The sequence below is a fragment of the Dendropsophus ebraccatus genome, chromosome 11 (assembly GCF_027789765.1).
Source record: "Dendropsophus ebraccatus isolate aDenEbr1 chromosome 11, aDenEbr1.pat, whole genome shotgun sequence".
In the NCBI taxonomy this organism is placed as follows: domain Eukaryota; kingdom Metazoa; phylum Chordata; class Amphibia; order Anura; family Hylidae; genus Dendropsophus; species Dendropsophus ebraccatus.
The window spans coordinates 65,869,826-65,883,599 of NC_091464.1; the positions used below are offsets into that span (position 1 = coordinate 65,869,826).

Below are 13,774 nucleotides of genomic sequence, written 5' to 3' on the forward strand. Positions count from 1 at the left end.
TTTTTGGTGCAGCCTGGATGGAATTGGGTGTGCTCGCAAATCAAGTAACCATTCACTTCAATGTAAAGTACGGCAACCGCACATTACATTGTGTGAACTGCTATTACTTCCAAATGCTGTTTACTGAACAGCATCCGGAAATAATAGACACGTACATTATTTTAATGTCCGTTCTAAAGAACGGGTGTTAACATGACGATGTGTGAACACAGCGGGCTGCATTGCATTGAGGTCCATCCTGAAGTAAAGAAGGGATGCTAATACCATTGCAATTAGCGTCCTTTCTTTACCTAAATATTACGTTGTGTGAACATAGCCTGATTCTTCCATTTTACACACCAAACTTTCCTTGCAGTTTCTTCGAACAACAAAAAAAGCAATATAAAAAATGATGATGCACAATAATCACTTTGCATTGCACTGGTTAGTGGTTTTATAGTGGATTTTACATTTCATTTACTAAGTTTTAGTGATTATTTTTATAGTTGTAAATATCTTTTCTATTTATGTATTTTATTTTATTATTATATTTTATACTGAAATTTATTTTATTTACTTTCTCATTTATACATGCAGGTGCTAAAAATATGCAAATAACATAAACAGAACATACAAGCAGTAATATACCAATAACATACCATTTACTCTTTCAAATTATTTTGGCAATTTCCAGCTATATCCAATTACTTTCCTTAAACTTGAAAAAAAATTAGGAAAAGGCTCTACATTTATCACTGTACCTCACCTGTCCCTGTGTGCGCCAGAGCTCTACACATATGCAGATGGTTTATACTAATTCCAGTTCAATTTTTAAAATATGGAAAATTGATTATGAGTTTTCTTATTGCTTACATTTATGTCTACATACAGATCTTACATTTCATTTAACTCCACCAGACAGAAGTTAATACAGTAATTTCAAGCATATAAAAAAAGCTGATGATGTCATGTCACCAGGGGGGAAAGGCTGTATGCTACGCATTATGCAAAGCGCACAGCTTTATTTTACCTCTATGCTGTTGTTAGATGATAGGAATTCAATAAAATCAGAATGTTTCATATTGGATGTCAAATCAATGTTTACCACTATATTTATTAAGCAATAAATGTGCTTAATAAATATGTATGTAAATAGGCACAAAATGGAATAATTCACTGGATAGTGTCGCGTCTTCTGTTTTTTTCTGTGGAATTGAAAAGGAAATTGCTGTTCAAAAATCTTGAGGAAGTTTATGTATTATAGTTTGTGGCCTATTATGTATAGATACCTGAAGCTATTGACATAACTATTGTCTTATTTCAGCATGGTTTACTAAGGCCTATAATTATATATTGTAACTTAGCATTATACAATAAGGGTGGGTTCAGACTACAGAACTCTCGCAGATAAATTTCGCGGAATTCAGTTGCCTATACGCGCTCACAGCCATGCGCCTTTCCGCCGACTCCATGAACACCATACTATGGGCCGGCTCATTCCCCATTCTGCCGAAAGAATTGTCACATCACATAAATAAAGTTTATGATCATTATTGAACTAGATTTGCATTTCCAGGGAAATACATAGTGCTTGAAAAGAGCGCCCCTTTACCAGTGACTTCCTTTTAACTTTAATCCTGGGTGCCGTCCCTTTAAGAGCGACTTGAGTCCCATCCCTTTAAGAGCAACTTGGCTCTCGTCCCTTTAAGAGCAACATGGGTCCCTTAAGGAGCGACCTGGGTTGCTTTAAGAGTGACGTGGGTCCCTTCGCTCTTAAAAGGACCCAGGTCGCTCATAACGGAACCCAGGTCGCTCTAAAGGGACCCAGGTCGCTCTTAAAGGGACCCATTTCGCTCTTATAGAGACCCAGGTTGCTCTTAAAGATATCCATATCGCTCTTAAAGGGACCGATTTCACTCTTAAAGGGACCCAGGTCGCTCTTAAAGGGACCAATTTCATTGTTAAAGGGACCCATTTCGCACTTAAAGGGACCAGGTCGCTTTTAAAGGGACCCAGGTCACACTTAAAGGGAACCATTTTGCTCTTAAAGGTACATATTTCGCTCTTAAAGAGCCCCAGGTCACTCTAAGAGGGACCAAGGTCGCTCTTAAAGGGACATATTTCGCTCTTAAAGGGTCCCAGGTCGCTCTTAAAGGGCCCCAGGTCGCTTTTAAAGGGACCCATTTCGCTCCTAAAGGGACCCAGGTCGCTTTTAAAAGGGACCCATTTCACTCTTAAAGGGACCTATTTCGCTCTTTAACCCCTTAAGGTCAAAGCCAATTTTCGTTTTTGCGCTTTTGCTTATTCCATTTTAAGTTTAAAAGTCAACAGCGCTTGCACTTTTTCACCTAGAGACGTATATGAGCGCTTATTTTTTGCGAAACCAATTGTACTTTGTAATGACAGGCATTATTTTTCCATAACATATGCTGCGAAACCGGAAAAAAATCATTTGCGCTGTCAAATTGAAAAAAAAAACTGATTTGTTTTGATTTCGGGGAGTTTTGCATTTACACCGTTCGTCTTATGGTAAAACTGACTTGTTATACATGTTCCTCAAGTCGTTACGATTACTATGATATATAACATGTATAACTTTTATTGTATCTGATGGCCTGTAAAAAATTCAAACCGTTGTTAACAAATATATGTTCCTTAAAATCGCTCCATTCCCAGGCTTATAGCGCTTTTATCCTTTGGTCTATGGGGCTGTGTGAGGTGTCATTTTTTGCGCCATGATGCGTTCTTTCTATCGGTACCTTGATTGCGCATATACGACTTTTTGATCACTTTTAATTAAAAAATTTCTGGATTTGATGCGACCAAAAATGCGCAATTTTGCACTTTGGAATTTTTTTGCGCTGACGCCGTTTACCGTGCGAGATCAGGAATGTGATTAATTAATAGTTCGGGCGATTACGTGTGCGGCGATACTAAATATGTTTATTTATTTGTTTATTTATTAATTTATATTTATAAAATGGGAAAAGGGGGGTGATTTGGACTTTTATTAGGGGAGGGGATTTTTTATTAATAAAAACACTTTTTTACTTTTTTTTTTACATGGACTAGAAGCCCCCCTGGGGGACTTGTATATAGACAGCACTGATCTCTCATAGAGATCAATGCTGTGTATATACACAGCAAAGATCCATCAGATCGGTCATAGATTGCTATGGCCTGCTGCAGGCCATAGCAATCTATTGCCGAGCCGGGATCAGCGTCATTCCGACCCACTAGACACCAGGGATAGTGTGCATAAAGCACTTCAATGCAGCTGTCAGGTTTGACAGCTGCATTGAAGTGCTTAATTAGCCGGCGCGGCAACGGGACCCGCGCCGGCTAACAGAGGCACTGCCCGGCTGCACGTGTCAGCCGGGATCAGCGCCGTTAAGAGCGGGGTCCCGGCGGGACCCCGCTCTGAACACCCCCCGCGGCACCATGACGTATCAGATACGTCATGGGTCGCTAAGGGGTTAAGGGACCCAGATCACTCTTATAGAGATCCAGGTTGCTCTTAAAGGGATCCAGATCGCTCTTAATGGGACCGATTTCACTCTTAAAATGACCCAGGTCGCTCTTAAAGGGACCAATTTAATTCTTAAAGGGACCCAGATCGCACTTAAAGGGACCCAGTTCGCTTTTAAAGGTACCCAGATCGCTCTTAAAGGGACCCAGGTCACTCTAAAAGGGACCCAGGTCGCTCTTAAAGGGACCAATTTCACACTTAAACGGACCCAGGTCACTCTTAAAGGGACCCATTTTGCTCTTAAAGGGACCCAGATTGCTCTTAAAGGGACCCAGGTTGCTATTAAAGGGACCCAGATAGCTCTTAAAGGGACCCAGGTCACTCTTAAAGGGACCTAGGTCGCTCTTAAAGGGACCCATTTCGCTCTTAAAGTGACCCATTTTTTCTCTTAAAGGGACATACTTTGCTCTTAAAGGGACCCATTTCGCTCTTAAAGGGACATATTTTGCTCTTGAAGGGACATATTTTGCTCTTAATAGGACCCAGGTCGCTCTTAAAGGGACCCGGGTTGCTCTTAAAGGGACCCGGGTCGCTCTTAAAGGGACCCGGGTCACTCTAGCGACATGGGTCTCTTTAAGAGTGACATGGGTCCCATACCTTTTGGAGTGACTTGGGTCCCTTTAAGAGCAATATGCGTCCCATCCGTTTAAGTGCAACTTGGGTCCCGTACCTTTAAGAGCGACTTGGATCCCTTTAAGTGCTAAATGGGACCCTTTAATAGTGACTTGGGTCCCGTCCCTTTTTAGAGTGACTTGGGTCCCGTCCCTTTAAGAGTGACTTGGGTCCTGTCCCTTTAAGAGCAACTTGGGTCCCTTTCAGAATGACTTGGGCGACATGGCTCCCGTCCCTTTAAGAGCGACTTGGGTTCCTTTAAGAGCAACATGCGTCCCATCCGTTTAAGAGCAACTTGGGTCCCGTCCCTTTAAGAGCGACTTGGATCCCTTTAAGAGCTACATGGGACCCTTTAAGAGCGACTTGGGTCCCGTCCCTTTAAGAGCGACTTGGGTCCCTTTAAGAGCGACATGGCTCCCGCCCTTTAAGAATGACTTTGGTCCCTTTAAGAGCGACATGGCTCCCGTTCCTTTAAGAGCTACTTGGGTTCCTTTAAGAGCAACATGCGTTTCATCCGTTTAAGAGCAACTTGGGTCCCGTCCCTTTAAGAGCGACTTGGATCCCTTTAAGAGCTACATGGGACCCTTTAAGAGCGACTTGGGTCCCTTTAAGAGCGACATGGCTCCCGTCCCTTTAAGAGCGACTTGGGTTCCTTTAAGAGCAACATGCGTCCCATCCGTTTAAGAGCAACTTGGGTCCCGTCCCTTTAAGAGCGACTTGGATCCCTTTAAGAGCTACATGGGACCCTTTAAGAGCGACTTGGGTCCCGTCCCTTTAAGAGCGACTTGGGTCCCTTTAAGAGCGACATGGCTCCCGCCCTTTAAGAATGACTTGGGTCCCTTTAAGAGCGACATGGCTCCCGTTCCTTTAAGAGCTACTTGGGTTCCTTTAAGAGCAACATGCGTTTCATCCGTTTAAGAGCAACTTGGGTCCCGTCCCTTTAAGAGCGACTTGGGTCCCTTTAAGAGCGACATGGCTCCCGCCCTTTAAGAACGACTTGGGTCCCTTTAAGAGTGACTTGCGTTGCTTTAAGGGCGACCTGGGTACCTATAAGAGCGATCTGGGTACTTATAATGGTAAAGATCAATGCTCGGTTACCATGACAATCTTACTCATGTCAGTGAGACAAAATCGTTAAGGACCTTCCATATATTACATCTTCTATTGGCCAATAGTGACATGTGACTGTGGATGGTGTGATACATTGCCTGACGAGACCTTAGAGTTCCTATTGGCTGCTATATTTCAGCTATTTGCATATGTGCTGTGATTGGCTGTTAGCGGCTAGAGTGTGGCCATTATTTGCAATGGGCCATTATTTTCTATGGGAAATTTGGGGTCTTTGAACGTAAATTTCTTTAAAACGACAAATAGATAGCACACCTCACACTGCCAAGGGCTTCGAAACGCAGTTTGAACGGAGTCTGTGCGCAAAGCGGTTTGGGCTCTATTACTCGCAGAAAAATGCCTGGAAGAGGAAGAAGAAGAAGAAGAAGTAGAAGAAGAATACGGATTACAATATAGTGCTTTTCAAGCACTATAATAAAAAGATGTGTGAACATAGAGTAAAATATATATATTTTTTTTTTCAACCATTTTTCAACTTTTTTTTTGGAGAAGGAGCAGTAACAGATTATACACATTGGGGGAGATTTATCATCCTGGCTTCTGGCGAATAACTGGCCTTTCTGCGCCACAAAAAAATGGGATTTATTCTCTAGGCACAGCCTTATCCCTCTAAAGGGCTGGCAGGGGGCCCAGCAAGTGGGGAGGAGGTTTGTACTTCTGCACCTGAATTATTATAATTTACACCGTCTTGCGGGCCTAAATCATGATAAAAATCAATGCTTGCTCCGGAGAAAGCGAATATTTTTGAGCCCATCTCAGGCTGCTCGGATATACTTAGTCCTTAGTAAATCTGGTGCAAAAAAAGGGGGAGCAACATTTATTTTCCCCCATTTATTTAAGGCGGTTTTAGATGGCCCGACCCACTTTGGGTCAATGATCAGCACTGTTTTACTTAGCCCATTACTCCATTTAATAATTGAGCAGCCAGGGCTTTAATTGGCCATCAGTGGCATATCCCCCTATGACTTGAGGAGATGCACAGCTGATTATTTAGGCAAATTAGAATTGAGCAATTAGCCAAGATATAAGTATTTGCTCATTCATCAGCCAATCCCTGGTCCTTTTGCACAGGGCAATATCAGCCAGTTTTCAGCAATAAGTTGCTTAGTCTGGAAAGGGAATTTCTATATAGGCACCTAGCATTCTAGGGCCACAGGTAGTTCTGTTACAGTTTGTAGTCCCTAGGTCTACACTTTTACAAGCTTCAGAGTAATAAGTCTGACTCTTTGAAGTTTTGGGATTTCGCCATTTGTTTTATTCAAAGCACCTTTGTAGTTTGAACAATTTATGACATTAGGAAATCTATGCTATAAAGCCATTGCCATACAGAGAAATCGTAAAAAAAGGTTCATCAATCTTTGCTTTGTCTGCAAGATTTACATCTCTAATAATGCCGACTGCCACTTCAAATCTAAAACAGAAAAAAAAAAATCTCCGAATCAGGTTTCATGCCTATTTGGCCATCTGTTATAATAAAAATTCTCTTCAGTCTCCTCTGATATACATCCAGTCTCGTCTGGTCCCATCATTTTCATTATAAGAATGTGTGCAGTAGACAATAATGCCAGCAGTCAGAAGCTTTTCATTTTTATGAGAGGTAAGGTTATGACATTGCCATGGTTATTGCACGAGTCTATACAATAATGAAGAAAGTAAGGAAAGGAGATTGAAGAAGAAAAAATTAATTTATAGCATTAAAGAAAATATAACTAAGTAGAAGGTTACGTTAGGTTTAGAGGGTTTGTGCGGCTTTTCTATTTGGTATTGCGTAGAATACAGATTTATGAAATGCCGATACACAAAGCAAACCTGTAGCTCGAAAATCTTAAAGAATGTTTTGAGTTTTAATTTTTAGTTTCTATTGGATTTTCAGCAAAGGAAGTGCACTGCCACAATCCAAAACAAAGATGAAAAGATAGGGGAGACCTTATACTCTAGCATGTTTTACAGCAATCGACCGATGGCCGGACAGTTATAGGCTATGTTCACACAATGTTTAACAGTGTCCGTTGCATAGCAACAGATGCTGTTGAACTGCCTGCCACCGGGCTGCATTCAGGACATTCCTGCAGCCAATACCTCTGTATCAGCTGCAGGAACGTTCTTTCTTTACAATTGACTTGCGGGCACCGTCGGGTGTACCTGCAAATTAATAAGCCATTCACTTCAATGTAAAGTGTTGTCGCTGGTATTGTGTGGACAGCTATTATTCCAGAAATAATAGGCATGTACATTATTTTAAAATAACGTTGTGTGCACACAGCGGACAGCATTGCATTGACTTCAATGCAATACCCCTGCAGTAAAGAATGAATGCGGATTCCATTACAATCAGCGTCCGTTCTTTACTGAAAAATTTTGATGTGTGAACATAGCTGTAGACCGTAGAATACAGAATAGAGAGAAAAGGTGAGTCAGCGGAAATCTACCCTGCCACTTTAATATTACACATTCCAGTCCTTTAGTGCAGATGTAACAAGTACCAACTTATTGGAGGGAATGTGTGGTGTTTTTATTTTTTATTTCACTACCTTTGTAGTTTTTATTCTTAACAATAGGCCTTAAACTAAACTAAGATTTCCTGTTCAATACAATTAACTTGGCAGCAGTGCCCCCCTTATTATCACAGACATAATTACAATCAAACATCCATTCACAATAAGGCTATGTTCACACAACGTTAAAATGAAAAAAAAAAGGCGGCAGATTTTGATATTTAAAATGCACACAATGTATTGAATAACGGACGTTTTTACAGCGGATGGCAAAATAATGAACATGATCATTATTTTCAGACGTCTTTTGCAAACAGCTGACATTTTTAATTAGTTGTTCACACACAGTTTTTTTTTTGTCACCATTCTCTCACCGTTTTGACTATAAAATTCAATGGACTTTTCAATTAGGACACACCCAAAGGGCAATTAGTAACCCCAAACTAGAATAATGTGCAAACACCAGTCATTGCACTAGGGGGAGGCCAGGCTGCTAAATGACGTCCTTATTTTAGACTCAAAATGAAAATGTTGTGTGAACATAGTCTAACTGAGTACTGGAGATGAAACTCCTCTACCCTGTTGAATGATTCCTGTACTTGTCACAGAGCATGCCTAGAAAAACTCCCATTAACCTTAAGTCTTTTGAAACCTAAAATAGAAGTTTTACAGCTCGAAAACTGGGCAGAAAAACTACCGTAATTTAGAATTCTTTGTTTTGTCTAAATTACATCTGAAAACACAGAACAAAGATAAAAAAAAATATTCTGGCCTTGGAACGGCATACAGTGTGCATAACTTTTTTAGTTATCAACTATTTTGTATAAGAGAAACATAGAAGATTGCCAGCAGAAAAAGACCACTTGGTCCATCTACCCTTTGAGCCTGAGGATGTGTTTTCTTACTTAGCATTAGCCATTAAAACAACAAGTAACATTTTACCTCTATTATCAAATTATTGAGTCATAGATTTTGCTTAGAGTTGCAGCAGGTGTTAACCAACCCTTCAGTGCCTATATTATTGTGTTTCCATTATGTGTTGCAAGCATAGATATGAGGTGTTATCTAACAGTCTGACACATAAATAATTATCTATTAGACCTTACTCTAACTTGCCTAATCGGGATGGTAATGTTTCAGTACATTGCTTTCCCGTAAATGCTGGCAATAAAAACAAATAGCCTAATTTATATTAGCTTAGACTTTTTTGTACTTACGGTATGTAAGTTTTTTTTTTTTACCATATTTTAATGAGCAGCTGTTACATTCGAACTCTATGAGGAACTTGGTAGTCTCTTGAAATCAGTAATGATTTGTATTTGACATCTGTAATGAGGACATGTATTTGTATCTACATTTTGGATAATACAGTAAAAAGGATAAATAAAAAACAGTGAAGGGCCACAAAGTCTAAAGAACAAAAGACTAACAAATTCTGAATGAAAGAAGACACACCAGTTTACATTTTTTAACACCATTATATTCCAATATGCCAGTATGAAGCCAAAAGATGTTTTCTCAACATGGGGAGGGGGAGGATTGTCACCTCTACTTCTGCTTCTACTCTTAGGGCTATAGCTAGGCTTTTTACCCAGAGCAAAAATTCCATTAGTTGCCTAAGCCCTGTATCTAAATAGATTGAGCAAGACAAAATTGCATGTTGGTGCCTCCATAGACAACCAACATCCAAGGACCCACCCCACTAGCCTCCCCCCCCCACACACACACACACTTTTTTTGTATGGCTACCCATAAGCACTACTGATGGATGGATAATTCAGCCCTGCCATTTACAGCTTTGTATATTTGCTTTTATTGCAAGACAGGTTTAAAGTAGAGATGAGTGAACCTCAAGCACATTTGGGTCTGTCCAAACCCGAGCCTGTCACATTTCTGATTACCGGTGACTGAAGAAGTTGGATGCAGCCATAGGGAGTCACGCAAAACATGGATTTAGCTTTTTTCCTTTTAAAAAGATGTCTGTGATTGCCACATTTTAATTGGTCTCAATGAAATGCATTGAAGTCAATGAAATGACAGACGTCCAATACATACAGTGCATGAAATAATGGACGTTGTCTGTGTGGACATAAAAATAATGATCATAAACAATTATTTTTTGGACGTCTTTTGCAAACAACAGAAGTCCTTGTTTAGTTGTTCACTCACAGTTCTTTTTTTTTCACTGTCCTTTCAATGTCTTTAATATGGAATTCAATGGACTTTTAATTAAAGACACAAAGGCCAATCAGTTCACCTGAGCTAGAATAATGTACCAACAGCCGTTATTACACTGATAAGCTGCCAAACAGCAAAATGACTGACGTCATTTGAAAAAAATGTGGAAGCATAGCCTATGGTTGATCAATGTTCGTTCATGTTTAGCTCTGACTTCTGTTTATTGTAGTTTTATAAAACAAACTGCAGATTTTTAATTATTTTTTTACCATCAGTAGGTAGTTCTTGCAAATAGAAAACAGGACATGATCTAGATGCAGATGCGATTTATATAATGTTTGGCATACACAAAAATATTTTTATAAAAAAAAAAAAAATGTCAGGTTGTGTCTTAAAACCACCACAATGCCAAAGATATCTGCCCAATAGCCATAAGTACTACAACAGCTTTATAGCATTATATATATAAAAATCACACTGTTATTGTGGAACAAACGTGCAAAAGCTGCAAAAACTCGCAACTTACTGCACACAACCACTAAAGAGAAGGTGAAAATGGCTTTCAAAGCAAAACCATAGGAATGTGACCTTTCTTATTGACAACCCACCATGCTGCAATGTATCAGCCCATATCACATATTTACCAGCTTAGTTAATAGCAAAACCTGCTGGGAAAATCTTTCTCTGTATCACATCATGTATTGATGATATTTGACAAGTACATTCTGTTGTTAGAAAGAATATAAGAATTACAGGATTGATCAAGTGTGAAGATTTATCTATATGGTAATTATTATTCTAGGATCCAAAATAGATTTCTAGGTAACTCAAGAATTTCTTGAATCATTTTCTATGATTTTCATTTTTTTTTTTTTACTCTTCATTTTCTGTGTAATCGTTTTTGGATTTAAACACTTTCACATAAAGGAGAACACCTGTTAAAAAACATATGCCTGTGTTTTTTTTTCCCTATATGTTCTACTGATCTTAAAGCCTATGTCCATCAGGTACATTTGCTTTAAGTTTAGAATATCAATGGAACGGCACTGGCGCTGGAAAGCCAGTGGTGCGGTCCTCTTTTAGAACTGCAGTCTTGTTCTCGCGCATGGCGACGGTCTATTACTGGGCACGGGCCAGGGCTGAAGCACTGGAGACCCCTGTGGGAGGAAACCTCCGCCTATTTTTGACCCGGCTCCATTGATTCTAATGGAGCCATGTCACAGAGGGCGGAGGTTTCTCATACTGGGGGCGGTCCTGTGTCTCAGCCCCGGCCTGTGTCTTTTAATAGACCGGTGTCTTGCACGAGAAACATGCTGTGGTTCAGAAAAATTACCACAGCAATGGTTTCCCTGCACCAGCGCCGGTATAAAGATATGCTACAATAAAACCTGATGAATTTACTTTAAGTTATAGCTTGCATTGTTATTCAGAGATACATTCATAATTCTGTAGGCTTCAGAGCTAAAATCTTCCAGAATTACTGCCTGGCACAGTGTGCGCTCAGATTTTTATTCTAAGATTATTAATTGTTCCCCAGTTGCTGTGTAGTATCTTTAAAGAGAACCTATCAACTAAAACTAACTATCCCTATTATCAATGTGCAGCTCTCCCTAAGTCTATCTATGAAGATACAGACTGCTTTTGCAGTCTGTATCCTATACTTTACCCAATTCTCTTTTTCCAGGCACGAAGGCCGGGCACCGCTATCTTGATGACGTCACTTTGCGTTCCACCGATGGAACGCAAGTGACGTAATCAAGATGGCGGCGCCGACCTTGCTGCAGCGGACAAGAGGATCAGGTAAAGTATAAGATACAGACTGTAAAGGCAGTCGGTATCTTCATTTTCATCTTCATGAGGATACAGACTGCCTTTTTAGTCTCTATCTTATACTTTACCTGATCCTCTTGTTCGAGCCGGGCGCCGCCATCTTGATTACGTTCCTTGCGTTCCACTGCTGGAACGCAAATGACGTAATCAAGATGGCGGCCCCTGGCCTTGTTGCCGCTCTGCATGTTGGGAGCTTCCTGTCTCGCGCCGGCTCTTTTGAAAAGAGCCAGCTCGAGACAGGAAATGACAGTGTGTACAGTGAAAAAACAGAACAATAAAAATAATTAATTATATTTACAAATATAAAAAAAAATCACATTATACATGCCCATGATTGGTTCTCTTTAAATGGGTGTTTCAATCTGAAAAGGGTGGACAAATTACCAATGAGTAGGGGTCCCAACACTATTCTTATACCCACATATATTGCAACAAAGAATGTTGTCACTCCAGGTCATACCAGTATCTAAACATTTTTTAGACAAAGGCCACTGTGAAAGAGACTTAAAATTCATGGTTTTGGACCATATACCCCCTCCTAAGAGAGGTGGGGATAGAACTACGATGTTAAAAAAGCGTGAACTACTTTGGATTCACAAATTAAATACACTCCAACCAAATGGACTTAATGTGGAATTTAAAATACCTACCAAGATCTACAAGAAACAATATAGTAGGTGTTTTTCCTCCATACCACTGGATACTTGCCTTTCATGCTTTCTTGTACATAATGTACTTATATCCTTTCTCTTGTTTTTTTTTTCAGATCATAATAAGGATACGGCGGAGGAGGCTTCTCGCAGCGCTCTGCTGCTGTCAAGGTTTAATATCTCTCTTTAGTGGTCAGGAGTTGTCCTAGATATTTTTACAGATACTGTATGGCTATTGGGGTAGGCTACACTTATGTAGGGGGTTTGGGCGACTGTACTGGGGATTTCCTGTTCCAGTATATGGTCTAGTTGAGGTCCCTGAGTTCAATGATGATTGTGCATCCTCATGCTCTGGGAACACAGCAGTCAAGCCTGATAACCCTTCGTGCACTGGATGGAGTTCCAAGCTACTCCCCGCCTGCCTGTATGACACTGTTCAGACATCTCACATATGGCTGAGTTTTTCCCCCTGATGTCAAACTGAGACTTTTGAGATTTCTATGGACTGATTTCTCCTCACAATTAGAGATGAGCGAACCGGTTCAGCCAGTATAGGATCCGGTTTGGATTTTTCCAAAAATCCAAGTCCGATCGGATTCGGATTTTTGGAAATCCGCTCTGATTTTTTATTTTTTTTCCCCTTGCTTTCTAAAATGGCAGCCGCCTTTCTAGAAAGCAGGAAGTGATCCGGGCGGGAAAAGCACTTTCCCATGATGCCTGGAACACATCCAATCAGCAGGGATCTTGCACTAACCCACCCCCTGTGTGACGTCAGCATTGCTTTAAGAGGAGCGGTCACATGACCACACCACGCAGTCTGCACAGAGAGAGGAAGAAGGTTGTTACAGGCTGCAGTGCACACAGCTCGTGATTATCAAAACGCTGCCGGTGCTGCTGCTGCTGTTGTGTATGACAGACTACTGAGAAGATATTGTAGGAAAGGAAAGGAAAGATTAGGAAAGCGGAGAGAAGAAACATCTAGTGATTTAGAGAGAAATATAGAGAGGGCGAAACATAGATAAATTAGGCATAGGACAGCAAAGGGTGCAAGGAACAAAAGCGTGCTGTACAGATATACAAGTCCTATACTTCTGATAGTGTGTATATCACATCCGTCTTATCCTGAGAGACAAAAATACCTGATGCAGGTGTATAGCATAAAAGTCTTTAAAAAAGTGCTATACATATAGACAATTTCTATACTTGGACCCTTCTGATAGTGTGTATATCACATCTGTATTATCCTGACAGACAAAAATACCTGGTGCAGGTGTATAGCATAAAAGTCTTTAAAAAAGTGTTATTCATATAGACAATTTCTACACTTGGACCCTTCTGATAGTGTGTATATCACGTCTGTCTTATCCTGAGAG

General features: G+C 40.3%; 1 protein-coding gene across 3 annotated transcripts in view; it reads right to left on the minus strand.

Moving 5' to 3' along the window:
* Nucleotides 1-13,774, minus strand: part of CADM2 (cell adhesion molecule 2) — a 1,249,250-nt gene that overhangs the window by 124,754 nt on the left and 1,110,722 nt on the right. The gene's annotated exons all lie outside the window — the stretch shown is intronic.